Below are 15,383 nucleotides of genomic sequence, written 5' to 3' on the forward strand. Positions count from 1 at the left end.
GTTTCCACCCCACCCACTGTTCGCTCTTGCTCCTTTGGCACACATCATACTCAGAATGGCAGTGTTGCTCTCTACCGCCTCCACAGGCAGATGGTATATCAGGCATACCAAACCCTTCTGGTGTGCACCTGCACCCAGAATATCCTGAAGGGCAGGGAACGAGGTCTTTTGCACTTACAGTTTAGGAGCTTTGGGCTCCTGAGTGGTTGGCAGTCAGGTGGAACAGCCTGGGATCGCAGCTGAGCAAATGGATACATGGCCAGGTCAGGAGGGCTGTGGTTTTATGAGTCAAATCCTGCTTCTCTCCTGCCTGGTCATCATTTGAGATGCAAGCGCTTTTAATGTAATGAGTCAAATTTATCTACACTTTTGCTTTTCGTGCCTGTACTGAAGTGGCATAGCTGAGAGCTCGTGCCAAGTCCAATGTCCCAAAGATTATGCCTATGACTTCTGAGAGTTTTGGAGCTTTTGCTGTTACATGTAGGTTTCTGGTTTGTTTGGAGCTCAAGTTTGTATATAAAGTGTGAGGTAAAGGTAATTGCAGCGTATGTACTTATTTTTCAAATGTGTCTATTTTTATGCTTAGGTGACAAGTTCTGGGAGAACAGGGATCTTGGTCTTGTTCTCTGGAGTCCCCATCCCTTGTAACACTGCTTGGCAGAGAGCAGGGACTCAATATTTGTTGAACAAGTGCATAATATCTCAATAAATGGTATTTATCATGTTATCATTCATGTGCACTTTTGAGCCCTGCCGCCCAGCCCTTGAGATTGCCAGGACTGACCATTGCTTCCCATGCCTCCCCTTTCACTCATGGTCCAGGGACTGGGTTCTTCCTGTGATCAGAACCCACTCATCTCAGTCCCTCCCCCCCTGTCTGGGGCCTGTCCACCCTCTGCTCCTTCCCCACTCCCACTTTGCTTCCTGAAGCTTGCTGCTCGCTCAGCCATCTAGCCTCTGACCGGCAGGGATCGCTCATCCCGCTCAGTGACCCGTCACCCACATTAGTGACCTTTACTATGGCTCACCTTAGAGAGCCCAGGCTAGACACTTCGTATTACCCCTATTTCAAACATGAGGCCTGAGGGTGGGCACTGTGGCACAGCAGGTGAAGCCACACCTGTGACACAGGCATCCCATATCAGAGCACCAGTTTGAGTCCTGCTTAGAATCCAGCTTCTTGCTAATGCACCTAGGAAGGCAGCAGATGGCGGCTCAAGTACTCAGGCCCCCTCCCCCCCATAGGGAAATCCGGATGGAGTTCCTGGTTCCTGGCTTTGGCCTGGCCTAGCCCAGGCCATTGTATCCATTTGGGAAGTGAACCAGTGGATGGAAGATCTCTCTCTCCCTCTCTCCTTCTGTAAGTCTACACTGCTTTTCAAATAAATGAAATAAATCTTGTTCTGGGTGTTGTTTAAAGCAAGTCAACATTTTTAAGCTGCCTTCCGCTCCTACAGCTTGAGGCCTTATGAAGAAGTCGCGCTCTTCTGGCTGCAGGTGGACAGCTGCCGTGAACAAAGGCCCTCATCTACCTGTATCCTTGGATACAGTCCTACCAGGCTCTCCAGGACGCCTTCCCAAGCTTCCAGTCCTCTCCTAGGTTAAGCTAAGATTCTTTTACAAAATAAATTAACTGGAGATAAACCAGTGCTCTGTGCCGGCCCCTGTATGGTTGGGTGAGTGCTACTCTTCTACTCCTCACTGATTTCTGAGCCTCAGAGAAGTTAATAAATTTCCCCAAGGTCACCAAGCTGCAATCCAATCACAACCATTCACGGCGACTTCTTCCCACAAGGAGACCTGCGTTCTGGATCCCTGTGTCCACACAGCAAAGAGAAAGCGGCCAAAGGGAAGCCCCTCCATAGAGTTCTTCACTCCAGTGGTGGGAACGGCTGTGCAGTGGTCCCTAAGCCCCTCTTGCCTGACCCCGGGAGCTGACGGGCTCTGTCTTGAACCCACTCCTCCTGCGGCTTCTCCCCTCCCCCAGCCCCCGGCTCCCCTTCCACTCTCACCCACCTCAGACCAGGCTCCTTTTCTCTTTGCGATCACGTCCTCTGTCTGACTCGACCCAAGGAAGCCTGCATCCCATCCCTCCCTCCCTCCCCCACAGAGCACAGGAACAGCTTGTGGCTGGATGAAAGCTCCCAGTCCTGAGCCATGGTCATTTTTTTCCCACTTGTCACATCCCTTCTTCCAAATGACTCCTAGCAGCCACCCTCCGCAGCCTGCCCCTCGGCCAGCACGCAGGTGGCGGCGGCTCGGCTCTCATCACTCGGTCTTGGACGTCTTCAGAGAGAGAGACTCACATCCCAGGCCGCCATCCGTGCCCCCAGCCCCCAAATAGTGGAGTTTGGAGTTCATGACCATGCCTGCTGCAGCTCTCAGCAGCTGGTCGCTTGATGGAGCTGTGGCTGCCCCCTGGGATGGCTCTTAAAGAAGCACACACCAGCCGGCACCGTGGCTCACTAGGCTAATCCTCCGCCTTGCGGCGCCAGCACACCAGGTTCTAGTCCCGGTCAGGGCGCTGGATTCTGTCCCGGTTGCCCCTCTTCCAGGCCAGCTCTCTGCTGTGGCCAGGGAGTGCAGTGGAGGATGGCCCAAGTGCTTGGGCCCTGCACCCCATGGGAGACCAGGAGAAGCACCTGGCTCCTGGCTTTGGATCAGCGCGGTGCGCCGGCCACGGCGGCCATTGGAGGGTGAACCAATGGCAAAGGAAGACCTTTCTCTCTGTCTCTCTCTCTCACTGTCCACTCTGCCTGTCAAAAAACAAAAACAAAACAAAACAAAACAAAGAAGCACACACCACTTACCAGTTTCTTCCTGCTGTTTCTCCCAAGATAGGGGCTCAATTAGCTAAAATAGAGAAAAAATTAGTCTTATTATGTCCTAAAAGAAAAAGATAGTTGTTTAACTAATGTACACAGGAAGAGAGGAAGAATTCTCTCATTCCCATCTACCACCCCCTTGCTTGGAGGTGGCAGTGGCCTGGGAAGCAGAAGAGCCCTAATGTGCACAGGCGAAGTCTTGTCCAGTTTCAAAACCCTGACCTTAGCACCCCACCCCCACCCCCATCACTCTCTGCTGCGTTCATTTGCATATTCAACCACACAAACTGGTCAATTAGTCTAGACCTTTCTCTTGGGCCAAAGTCCACTTAATTCTCATTCAGATGGCTTCTGCTGCCTGATTCACTCCTCTAAATTATCTCATCTGAGTGAATCCACACCCTCCCCTGTAGCACTCCCGCCTAGGCTGACATCGTGACCCTCAATGAGAGGAATTAGGGTGCAAGAGTAGGAGGCGGGGAGGGGGGCAGGTGCAGGGCAGCCATTAGCAGGAAAAGCAGTGGCAGAGGAGGAGGTGGGAGGCCAGGGGCTCTGCCAGCACAGCTCGGGCAGTGCTGTGCCCCTTCCAAGAGTGCAGAGAGCTAATGGGCTCTATTTGCTTTAGAAGTACTGTTCACTAATGCTAATGCTCTAGTTCTTACTGAGTATTTCTTCCCTGACACACTCAAAAAGAAAGCATTAAGGAAGCTGGCTGGGCTCTCACAACCCACAACTTACATTGCCTTCCTGAGGCATCTGTCGTCTCCCTGCAAGGCGTTCAACACTTGGCACGCACTACGCCCTCCTGAAACACAAGAGCTTGCTTATCTCATTTAATTCTAGAAACAACTTTATCCTTACAGTCAGATCTCTGGATAGACAGGTCATTCCAGAGGCCATTTCCCCCCAAATCCTGAGCGCACTGCCGGACTACATTTCCCAGCTTCCCTTGCAATTAATTAGATAGAGAGACATGGAACTGAGCTCTGTCCAGTGCACTGTGGGCCACTCCTGGCCTCGCCCAATAAACCACATATATCTTAGCATCCACTCTCCTCTCCCCACATTTACACTCAGGACTTGGGGGATGGTTCAGAGACAGCAGACAGAAGGATCCTGAGATCCTGAGTCAGGGTTTGAACAGAGCCCTGCAGAAGAGACACCTGACCAGAATTACACATGTCCTACTGTGCAGTGAGCAAAGTAGACATCACAGGAAGCAATGGTTGGAGAACAGCATCACAGGCAGCGAAGGGATTCATCCCAGCACACAGAAAGCAGAGCGCGCTGTAAGGAAGCCGTGGACGAGCAGGTCAGGTAGGGGCTGACTACCGCTTCGACGTGGAGTAATTTGAAGGGTGTCCCTGTAGCAGCAGTCCCTTCTTTTCTGCTTGCAAGGGAGCAGTGGGCGGGACAGCCAGAGGCTGCCCTTTGCAATGTGGACTATCCAAGAACTATTCTTGCACCAGCCCACGGTTAGGGTGAGTTTCCCATAGTCCAGTGGTGTTTCCCAGGCAGTTGATTTGCATCTTGAGGTGGGGCTGGGGAGCTGGTATCTCCTTTAGCTTAGGGGACTCTACCAAATGCCCTGGGGTCGCCCTCCACAATACACTAATTTTGCAAGTCTACTAAGATGTTGTCTCCTGCAGTCAGCCTACCCTAATACAACCTCCCTTCTATGGACTAGGCTTTGAGACTCAAAGAATTCACATGACTTTCCCAAATTAAATGGCAGAGCTGGGGCTCACCGCCAGGTCTTCTGATGAAAGCCATTGCTGCTGCCATCATACCACAGCTGCTTCGTAGTCACTCCTGCTGCTTTCAAGGGAGCAAAAAATCTACTGAGCCCAGCGATCGTTCTGAACAAATGCATTCTCAGTTCACTGAGGCTGTCCTAATTAGGACCTTCATGAAGACGGCTCTGGGGAAAAGGAAACTAAAGCAGGGATGTAATCAGGGCCAGATCCTCGGTGTAATGGGAGAAGAGACACTGCAAAGTCACTTTTGAGGACCTCAAAGCACCAGTAGCCAACAGGGGCGATGCATGCCCATGGAGCTGGGCAACAGGGGTAGGAAATGACTCCACCACGCTCACATCAGGAAAAGGCAGTCCAGGGGCCCATGCTGTGGCACAGCAGGTGAAGCCACTGCCTGGGATGCTGGCATCACATAGAGGCTCCAGTTTGAGTCCTGGCTGCTCCACTTCCCATCCAGCTCCACCTGGGAGAACAGCAGAGGGTGACCCTGCCACCCACATGGGAGACCCTGGGTGGAGTTCCAAGCTCCTGCCTTCAGCCTGGTCCAGTCCCAGCAGTTGCAGTCATTTAGGGAGTGAACCAACAGATGGAAGATCTCTCTCGCTTGCTCGTTTGTTCTCTGTCTCTCCTTGTCTCTCTGTAACTCTGCCTTTCAAATAAATCAATCAATAGTTTAAAAAGAAAGAGAAAAGGCAGTCCAAGGCTGGTCCCTGGCAGGAAGAGAGCCATGAATGTGCAAGGAAGAAGTCATTGTGCCTAGCCAGCCCCTCAGCCCACCATCGCGCGTGCATCTGGATTTCTTCAATCACTTCTCAGTGATGATAGCCAAAGTCCAGCTCCTTAAGTTGCACGCAAGATCCACCACGATCTCCCTCTCCCACCACCCCAGCCAGTGCTCTTCCTTCAGGAGAGCAGAGGAAAGGTGTGGGGAGAGAACAGGATGGCCTGGCAATCTGGACTCAACTCACTAAGCACACTACGCTGCTTGAGTCTTTGCAAGTGCACAGTTGCCATCCCCAGTCACAGCCCCCATAGAGCTCAGGTCAGGGGCCATCTCTGTCTCCAGCTTGGTCTGCTGCCTCTCCTCTGTACTGCCCCCCAGTCCCTTCTGCATGTCCATGTTACAGTGCTGATCAGACTGCCGTGCAGTTGTTCGTTCTGTCTTCTGCTAGACTATGTGCTGTGCATCTGTGATTTCCCAGTACCCAGCGCAGCACACAGAACACAACAGGAGCTCAGCCAATTCGATGAGGGGGCACGGGTGGACAATTGAATAAAGAGAATGCTGGAGGGGCTGGCGCTGTGGCACAGTAGGTTAATCCTCCACCTGTGGCGTCGGCATCCCATATGGGTGCTGGTTCTAGTCCCGGCTGCTCCTCTTCCAATCCAGCTCTCTGCTATGGCCTGGGAAAGCAGTGGATGATGGTCCAAGTTCTTGGGCCCCTACACCCACAAGGGAGACCCGAAGAAGCTCCTGGCTCCTGGCTTCAGGTAGGCTCAGCTCCAGATATTGCAGCCATTTGGGGAGTGAACCAGGCGATGGAAGTCCTCTCTGTCTCTCCCTCTCACTTTCTGTAAGTCTACCTCTCAAATCAATAAATAACATCTTTCTAAAAAGAGAGAGAGGGAGAGAGAGAGAGAGAGAGAGGCAGAGAGGGAGAGAGAAACGCTGGAGAAATCTCACTTCGCACCATGGTGGGCACAATAATGAACTCCCCAGTTGTCCACATCTTCGTCCATGGAACTATGTTACATTAAGTAGGAAAATGGAGTTCAGGTTGCTGATTAACTGACCTTAAGGTGCGGGGCCAGCGTTGTCACTCAGTGGATTAAGCCATGGCTTGCAACTCAGTCATCCAATATTGGAGTCCCAGCTGCTCTACTTCCAATCCAGCTTCTTGCTAATATTTGGGCAAGCAGTAAATGATGCCCAAGTGCTTGGGTCCCTGCCACCAACCTGGGAGACCTGAATGGAATTCCGGGCTTCTGGCTTCAGTCTGGCCCACTCCAATCTCTCTCTCTCTCTCTCTCTCTCTCTCTCTCCCCCTCCCTCCCTCCCTCTATCATTTTGTCTTTCAAATAAACAAAATAAATCTTAAGTCAAAAAAACACAGCTGATCCTAGATAACCCAGATGGGCCCGTCGTAATTAGCAGAGCCCTACAAAGCCGGCAAAGAGCGGCTGGACCAGGATTGCCAGGATGAAGACGAGGGAGGAAGATCTGCTGAGCCTCACTGGCAGTGGAGATGGAAGAGTGCCCCTGCCCCAGGAAGGTCGACAGCCTCCAGAAGCTGGGAAAGGCCAACATGAACAAAACCAACAAGAAAATGAACTTCCCCCTGGGACGGCCAGAAAGAAACGCAATGCTACTGACTCTTGTTCTTAGCCCGTGGGACCCATTTAATACTGCTGCCTTCCAGAACCTAAGATAATAAATTTATTTAGTTGTTATCATTTGTTCTATTTTTTTTTTAAGACAGATTTATAGAGAGAGGTAGAAACAGAGAGAGGCCTTCCGTCCGATGGTTCACTCCCCAGTTGGCCGCAATGGCCGGAACTGCTCCGATCTGAAGCCAGGACCCTGGAGCTTCTTCCAGGTCTCCCACATGAGTACAGGGGCCCAAGGATTTGGGCCATCTTCTACTGCCCTCCCAGACCACAGCAGAGAGCTGGATCAGGAGAGGAGCAGCCAGGACAAGAACCAGTGCCCATATGGGATGCCGGTGCTTCAGGCCAGGGCTTTAACCCACTGCGCCACAGCGTCGGCCCCCATTTGTTCTATTTTTAAGATTTATTTTATGGGTGCTGGCCGTTGCGGCCAACTGGGGAGTGAACCAGTGGATGGAAGACCTCTCTCTCTCTCTCTCTCTCCCTCTCCTCTCTCTGTGCAACTGTGACTTTCAAGTAAAATAAACAAATCTTAAAAAAAAAAAAGTAATAACAAGTATCGAAAGAAGGGAGGAGTTGAGCACAGAGAAGACTTGAACCTGAACTTACAGCTGAGCAGGACTCTCTTGCAGGCACAAACACTTACCCAGGCCACTTGGAAGGGACCTTTGAAGACAGTCGTCCAGCATGGGCTCCGGTTCTTCCCAGGACCCAGAGCCCCCTGCGCGCGGGAAAGAGCTGTCCTATCAGTGTCCAGCGCACAGAAGACAAGGCAATGGGAATGACGGGATGCCAAAGCAGAATCACTCCTGCCAGCCCCTCACTCTACAGAGGAAGTGACCAAGACTCAAACAGAAGACACCAGCTTCGCTTCCAAGTCTTTGTTAACTCTCGCAGAGTGAGAGTCCCTCGCCTTTCCTCCACTCTACTGCAGTGTTACAGGTACCATCGTGTGTATCGGCTGCCCTATTCCATTGCCTTTTCTACTTCTTGACAGCTGAGGCCTCATTCCCTTTAGGAGGGACTAATACACGCTAACTGAAAAATAAATGTTTGTTGAATGAATTAATGTCATATCTTGATAGAATCACATAAGCACAGACTTCCCAAATCAAGGTTCCCAGGTACCAGAGAAAAGAGAGAGATTAACTGCAATTTTTCTTGCAACAAATATTTATTACTTTATCAACTGAAAGAAAGATACGTTTTAACACAAGTGATGCAGATGTACTTTTTTTTTAGTTCAAAATCTGTGTTTTTCTGTTCTGCTACGCCTTAGGAAAGCCAAGTTGTCGCCGTCATTCAGTCCCTCGCTGGGGGTGTGATCTGGGACTGAACAAGCTGATCGCTCAGAGTCTTGGTTTCGCTGTCTGGAAAGGGTGACTGACAGAACCGCTGTTGTCAGCTTGTTTGCAGGAGGACAGACAGCAGTGTGCCTCTGCATAGCCCCAGGGCTCAGCACACCGTGGATGCTCCTAGGTCAAGGTACTTCCCTTTGGATGGGGCTGGAGAGCCCTGACTCCACCACTCAGAGCAGCTCCCGCCACCTGGGTTCCCGCCCGCGGCTTCCGGAGGAATAGCCTGTCCCCTTTACTTTCTTTCTTCTGGAAACAGCCAAGCCCTCCACTGCACTGAGAAGCTGAGGGTGTGCTCTGCTGCACACAAAACCTGGGCCTTGAAGCAGGCTTTTGGCATAACAGTTAAGACACCACTTGGGGGCCAGGGCTGTGGCGTAGCAGGTAAAGCCGCCGCCTCCCTTATGCGAACTGGTTTGAGTCCCAGCTGCTCCACTTCCAATCCAGCTCTCTGCTATGGCCTGGGAGAGCAGTAGAAGATGGCCCAAGTCCTTGGGCCCCTGCACCCACCTGGGAGACCCAGAAGAAGCTCCTGGCTTCGGATTGGCCCAGCTCTGGCCACTGTGGCCAACTGGGGAGTGAACCAGCAGATGGAAGACCTCTCTCTGTTTCTCCTTCTCTCTGTGTGTAACTCTGACTTCAAATAAATAAATAAATCTTCAAAAAAAAATACACCACTTGAGGTACCCACATTTCTTTTCAGAGGGCCTAGTTTCAAGTCCTGGCTCTGCTCCCTGCTAATGTGCTAATGTGGGAGGCAGCAGATGAGGGCCCAAACAAGCCTGTTGGAGACCTGGATTTCTAGCTTCAGCCTGGCTATTGCACATATCTTGGAAGTGTACCAGCAGATTCTCCCTCTCTCTCTCTCTCTCTCTCTCTCTCTCTCTCTCCATTGCTGTACCTTTCAAGTAGAAAAAACTTTTAAAAAATAAAATCTGTACTACTGGCAGAAGACTCCTCCCTATCCACACATAATGGATGGGTGAATCATGTTGGATTCCTGCAGAAAATATGGCATTAAAAAAGCCAACTTACAACTGTCTATATAAAGTATTGTCCTTGCTTGATAAAATATATAAATGTATTCTGACACATCTGTTCAAAGAAAAACAAGATGAAGAAGAAACAGAGAAATGTATAATTATCTCCTGGAAGCGTTGAATATGCATGGCTTTTACAGTATGCCTGGCTTTGGTGGTGTTGTTTTTTTTTGTTTTTGTTTTTTGTTTTTTTTCACTGGTGTGTCTGGGCAATGCTTACAACGAGCATGTGTTCCTTTTACAATGGAAAATAGAAGTCCAGCCTTATCTACGTTTGTTTTGCTCTGCACTCTTTGGGGAGCAGGCGGCAGAGGGAACGAGTCCGGTGGCTGGCGTGTTTACTTGCAGCCCGACACTCTCTGTCACTGAGCCCATCCCAGTGGCTTCCTGCTCTCTCATCCTGCCCAGGCTCCACCCACATCCTTGCAGCAGCCTCAGGCCTCTGGAGCCCCCCATTCAGCTCCTCTAATCCCCCTTGTCCCAGGAAGCCTGGAGCCAGAGCTTTCTCTCCTCCTTCCAGCCCCACCCCTGATCCCCAATGCTCTTGCTGCCCTTTCTGCATCACTCAACTTGATTCTTCCAAGTGTGAGACAAGAAGAACCGGAAATCAGGACTGCGGGTGGGAAGGGCAGGCGAGCAAGGAGCCTACAAAACCCAGAAGACGCACGACTGAATTCGCACGCCCCTTCTACATCTAGGCCAGGCATGCCTCAAAGGACAGCAGCAAGGGAGTCCAGGGGTCCTTTCTCTCTTAGCACTGACTCCAGTAGCAGGAGGCAGGAGGGTGTGTGTCTGCAAGAGTAAACAGGGTGTCTGTTCTCTGAGCAAGCTCACTCTCCAAAGAAAAACACCAAATATTACAAGGTCCCCTCCAGGCAGGATGGCGACCACCCAGCTTCAGGGTCAGCAATGGGCCCTTTTCTTGTCGCAGGAGCCACACCTGTGGGGAGCGTATTTACCTTGGCCTTGCATGTTCTCTGAGTCATGGATTTAATTAAACCTTCTCTCTGGCCACGTATCTCTCACTGCACTTAAAAAATCTCAGCTGTGGTTTTAGAACTGACTTCTAAATCCAGGCTGGAGACCTATTTATAATCACAAATATCAGAGATACGATGACAGAGCTGAAGGTATTACTTAAATATTAAAATGACATCCTCGGTCAATCCCTGATTCCCCGTTAAGCTTGTTTTTTTAAAAACTCAGGGTGTTTGTCTCCCTCCTTGTTGCTATTCCAAGGGAAAAGAACTGCCAAGTGGAGTTTTTCCATATTGGACTAAAATGGGGGCAGGCAGAGAAGTTGATCCTTGTAACAACAGTGCCAACAGTTGGCCTTGTCCAAGTGTTCACAGCCAGGTTTTCAAATTCCAGTGACCAGGAGCCCATCATGAAAAGACTCCCACAAATCAATCTCTCTCTCTCTGTCTCTCTCTGTCTCTGTCTCTCTCTTTCTCTCTCTCTCTCTGTCTCAGGCCTCTGGCCAAGAACAGCAGGGACCTTTGATCTTATCTGGGGCCAAAAGGATCTAAAGATGGAGTGGAAATGAGTGAGGGTAGCTGGCCAAGGGCTGGGCTTTGCCAAAGCAGGTCTGGGGGAAGTCTGTCCACGCCTGGATTTGCCAGACAGCTCCACTCCAGGCTGGGGCAGGCTGGAGCTCAGAACAGTTGTCTATTTATTGGACTGGACCGCACTCAGGGAGGAGCTGAGCCGCTGGTCTGTTTGCCCTGAGAGGCGCCACCCGGCCCCGGTACCCTCCCCTGGGCACCCTGGCTGCTCTCTGAAGGGTTTCCCTCCCTTGCCTGTTGGGTAGAAGCAGCCTCTCTAAAGAAAGATGATGTTTGGAAAAGATTCCCTGGGGCCTAGGGGCTGCTGGGTTGGCCCCTCTCTCCTTCCCTCTCCTCTCTGCCCCACCCTCTTCTTCTTTAGTTTGGCTTGGCTACTGAGAGTCCACACAGGTCAGGGTAGGCACTGATCGATGAGCGGCCTGTGCCTGCCCCGCTGGAGCTCAGGTAACACTGGCTACAAAAGCCCTAACATCCAGGGACAGGGATGAAGACCAGGAGAGGATGAAGCCTCAGGCCCAGTGCTGACCCAGAGCCCTCCTGCAGGGAGGGGAATAAGGAGAGGCCTTGACCCCCAGCTCTCTGCCAGCCACCCCGGGCTGAGCTGTAAAGCTTCCACAGGGATCCGTGCCCTGCCATAGCTCACAGCTCCTGGAGGCTGATTTGTAGACGCTGGGCCCTGCTGCAGCTGCTGCCACCACCACCACCCCTCCCTCCCACCACCCGCAGGGGCTGCTGCTCCGCTGACCCTGCCCAGGGTGTACAGGCTTCCCTCAAAGCCCCTTTGATCCTCACACAGCCTCACCTCCAACCATACACATACCATGGTCCCCTGCGGTCCCAGACCAGCTCTGCAGTTGCTACTTCTGAAGCCCACAAGGCAACACTTTTCTCTCCCCTCACTCTATCTCCCCTGTTCCCTAAGGTACGCTGGGAGACTCAGGAGGAAATTCTCCAGCCTAGGGGAGCAAACAAGTCCACCAGCAGACCGGTGTGGCCACCCTTCTCTTCTGGGCTGACCCAGCATCCTTTCCAGACTGGGCTAGAGAGGCAGAAGAGGGCAGAACCCCAGGTTTAGGAAGCAGAGCACCTGCGCGTAGAGAAGCCCTAGAAGATGAAGAAGTAGCTGGGCCCTCAGTGTTGGAGACACCAGAGCCCGTGCTCAGGCCTCGGACCTCCCAGCCATGCTGCCCATGGCCAACCACAGCGCATACACAAGCTGACCCGAGAAGACCACTAAAGCCTGCTGGGAAAACTGATTTCAGAATCATTGAGAAACACTTGGTGAACCAAAAAAGGCAAACCACAGCACTTTGGTAAGTACCTGGAAGACTCCTACTGTTGAATGGAGAACCCAGAGTAATAAACTGAGGGTGACAGCCCAGCAGGTGGAAGGAAAGTTAGGGTGCCCTTCCCAACAGATTCCCAGGAGACACTATTGCTGGGATTCGGAAAGGAATGGCAATGGCGTGGAATTCTCCAAAGGAGAAGTTACTCTTCAAGTATTTCTAAAATTAAGCATATCTTTATTCATTAGTATGGGTATCTTAAAAATCATCTCATAAATAAAGGGATATGAAGTAGTAGTCACAAAAACTGTGGTCCATAGCAAATATTTAAACTTCAGAAAATGATGCCAGGAAACATTATTGTGTATGTTCACATACTACAACATCTGGATGTCCCTGTTGGATTCACAGTGTTAGAAACAAATGGGCAATTTAAGGAAAAAGGTATTTTTGTCTTGGAATACCATTCATGAAGTTTGCATGAAGATATGTATGAAGTATATATGAGAGTCTTCAAAATGTTCACGGAAAATGTGTATTATGAAAAGAAAAAACTATATGGATTTCAAAGTTTTTGCACCAAAACACACTTGTTTTTCAATTCTGTCTTTCTGTGAATTTTTTAAGTACCCATGTACCGGGCAGAAAATCTCACTAATATGTTTTATTTTCAACAGCTACTCACCGTTAGAGGCAAGTCACAGAGACATATTTATAATGTGGTGTTTGCTATATATAAGGACGACCAACCGATTAGATCGTGGCTGGTTTCTTTCTTGGTACTCCTGTCCTGGTTTCCAAAAATATCAACCTTAATTTTGGACTGTGTCGATGTTTCCTGCTCTTGCATTCCGTTTGACGTGAATGAATTCCTTCAAACCAGTGACAGCTTACGTCACTTGCAAAGCTTTCATTATCACAGGAGATTTATAGAGCTCTTTCCTCTCTTCCCAATTTTTCAACTTGTTTTTCTTGGAACTTGGGATTGGGAACAAGAAGAATTTCCCAAGCAATGCTGGGAAGGAAAGGAATTCTCACAAGGAGACACAGTCAAGGTGTTGGGCAGGCCCCCTGGGAAGGCCTCCAGCAGGATCTCTGTAAGAGGAGAGGGGGCATGACGGGAGGGGCAGAGCTGGGACCGGGCTGCAGCCAAGCCCAGGACAAAGTCCGATGCAAATAGGAAAGCTTAGGCCCCATCTTCAATTTAGCCTTGGCTAGAAGAGGTGTTGGCAATAGAGCCACAAGCTTCAGTTAGCAGTTAGTGAGGAATCCGTACAAAACGGAGGAAGAAGGCTGACAAGGCACTCGGAAAGCACAAGTCCTAACTTAGCTGTTCACCTTGTCAAAATAGGAAGACATCAGGAAGTATTGACTTGTCTGTTTTCACCAATGCAAGCTAAAAATGAATGCATTTCTCATCATCCTGATGTTGAGTTCTGCCTAGGTTATTCTGGTAAGAAAGCCACACAGGAGTGGGAGCTAAGCCTAGTAGTTCAGTCACGTGCATCCCACACCGGAGTACTGGGTTCGAGTCCTGGCTCCAGCTCCTCACTCCAGCTTCCTGCTAATGCAGACCCCGAGAGGCAGCAAAGATGGCTCCCGTGATTAGGCTCCTGACACCCACCCGGAAGATCTGGATCGCATTCCTGCCAGGAACTGTCTGGCCCTACCCTGGCCTTTGTGGGCATTTGGGGAGTGAATCAATTGGCAGGTCTCGCGTTTGCTCTCTCTCCCTCCCTGCTTCCCTCCCTGTCTTTTAAATAGATACATGAAACAAACAAATAAGGCCAAGTAGCTTTCTGGTAATATTGAGATTTGATTTTTATTTTTCTAAGAAAATAGATTTTTAATCTTGAGACAAATGCACTCCTTGAAACTACATTTGTTAAAATGTTTGCGGGAGAGGCCTGGCTCCTTAACATTAGTGAAGTCCTGAGCATCCACTTCACCCACCAATTCTAGTGTAAATGCTTCCGTTAATCTCCATAAAAAGCACTTTACAAACATCCTTAATTCAGAAAGTCACTAAAAATGTATTTCCTATGGTAAAAATATGTTACTAGTGAAAAAGAGGACCTCTGAGAGATTAGCTACAAGGCTGCGAGAGCCTCACTTTGCTAAGGGACAGTCCTCAGTCCTTTATCCCCAGGTCTCACTCCAGTGACAAGGGTGGGAGGCTCAATCCTGCTTTGGAAGACGTTTATAGCCTGGAGGTGGTGGCGGGCCAGGCCCAGGAGGGCAGTGACCCCAGAATCTCCAGGCAGAACCCCGAGGAAACAGTGGTTACAAGCAAGAGAGGGGCAGTATCAAGCCGGATCCCTTGGGTTTCTAGCAGGTGGAAGCAAAGAGGGAATGAGGCTGCCATTCAGAAGCATTTGGTAACCACCCAGGGTGGTTCCTTAAGGCTGCTACAGGCATGGCTGCTCCCCATGACCCCATGAGGCATGAATCAGGCACAGCCACCGGGAACCTCAGAGGTAAGGCATCCTAGGGATCATCGCTCTCCGAGCCACAGGGACCACAGCTCCAGAAACCTAACTCGCGGGGGCACAGTTATTCCTCGGTTGGGGTTTGGTGACCCCAACCCAAGGTCATCCACTGGTGAACACCTGTCCTGTCTACTGCTGTTTGCAAGGTAACTTTAACTTACACTGGGGCTTCAGTGTTCCCTAAACTAAGAGAGAGGAATTGGTGACTCATTAACTTGGTTGCCAAGGGAACAGCCTCCTGATGAGACTAAAGGCAGTCACTGAGATGACCTTCTTGTGTTTTGGCTCATGGAGGCTGGACAAAGACAGCGACCAGAGAGGCAGAATTGTGTGCAGGGCATTGGACAAGTCAGGGGCAGGTTTAAGGATCAAGGAAGCCAATCAACGCCCTCTGGCTGTAACTGACAGGCTACTGGAGGAGGCTTAGCACTTCTGGAAGCTGCCTGGCGGCCAGGGCCGCTAAGGGAGTTTTGTGATCCTAACTGTGAGGGTGGGAGAACCACAGGGGCTGCTAAAGAGTGAAGGACGGGCACCCGAGTTAGAGGAGGCCTCCAGGGCTCACAGCTGCACGTATTTAATGCCCAGCTGCCTCCCTGATCCAAGGGAGCTACACTCAAGACCACCCAGTGGATGCCTGCTAGAAGATGGTTCCAAACCCTGTGTATACCTTCTCTAAAA

Source organism: Oryctolagus cuniculus, chromosome 9 (assembly GCF_051225735.1).
Source record: "Oryctolagus cuniculus isolate XC-2025 breed Fujian yellow rabbit chromosome 9, ASM5122573v1, whole genome shotgun sequence".
Lineage (NCBI taxonomy): Eukaryota > Metazoa > Chordata > Mammalia > Lagomorpha > Leporidae > Oryctolagus > Oryctolagus cuniculus.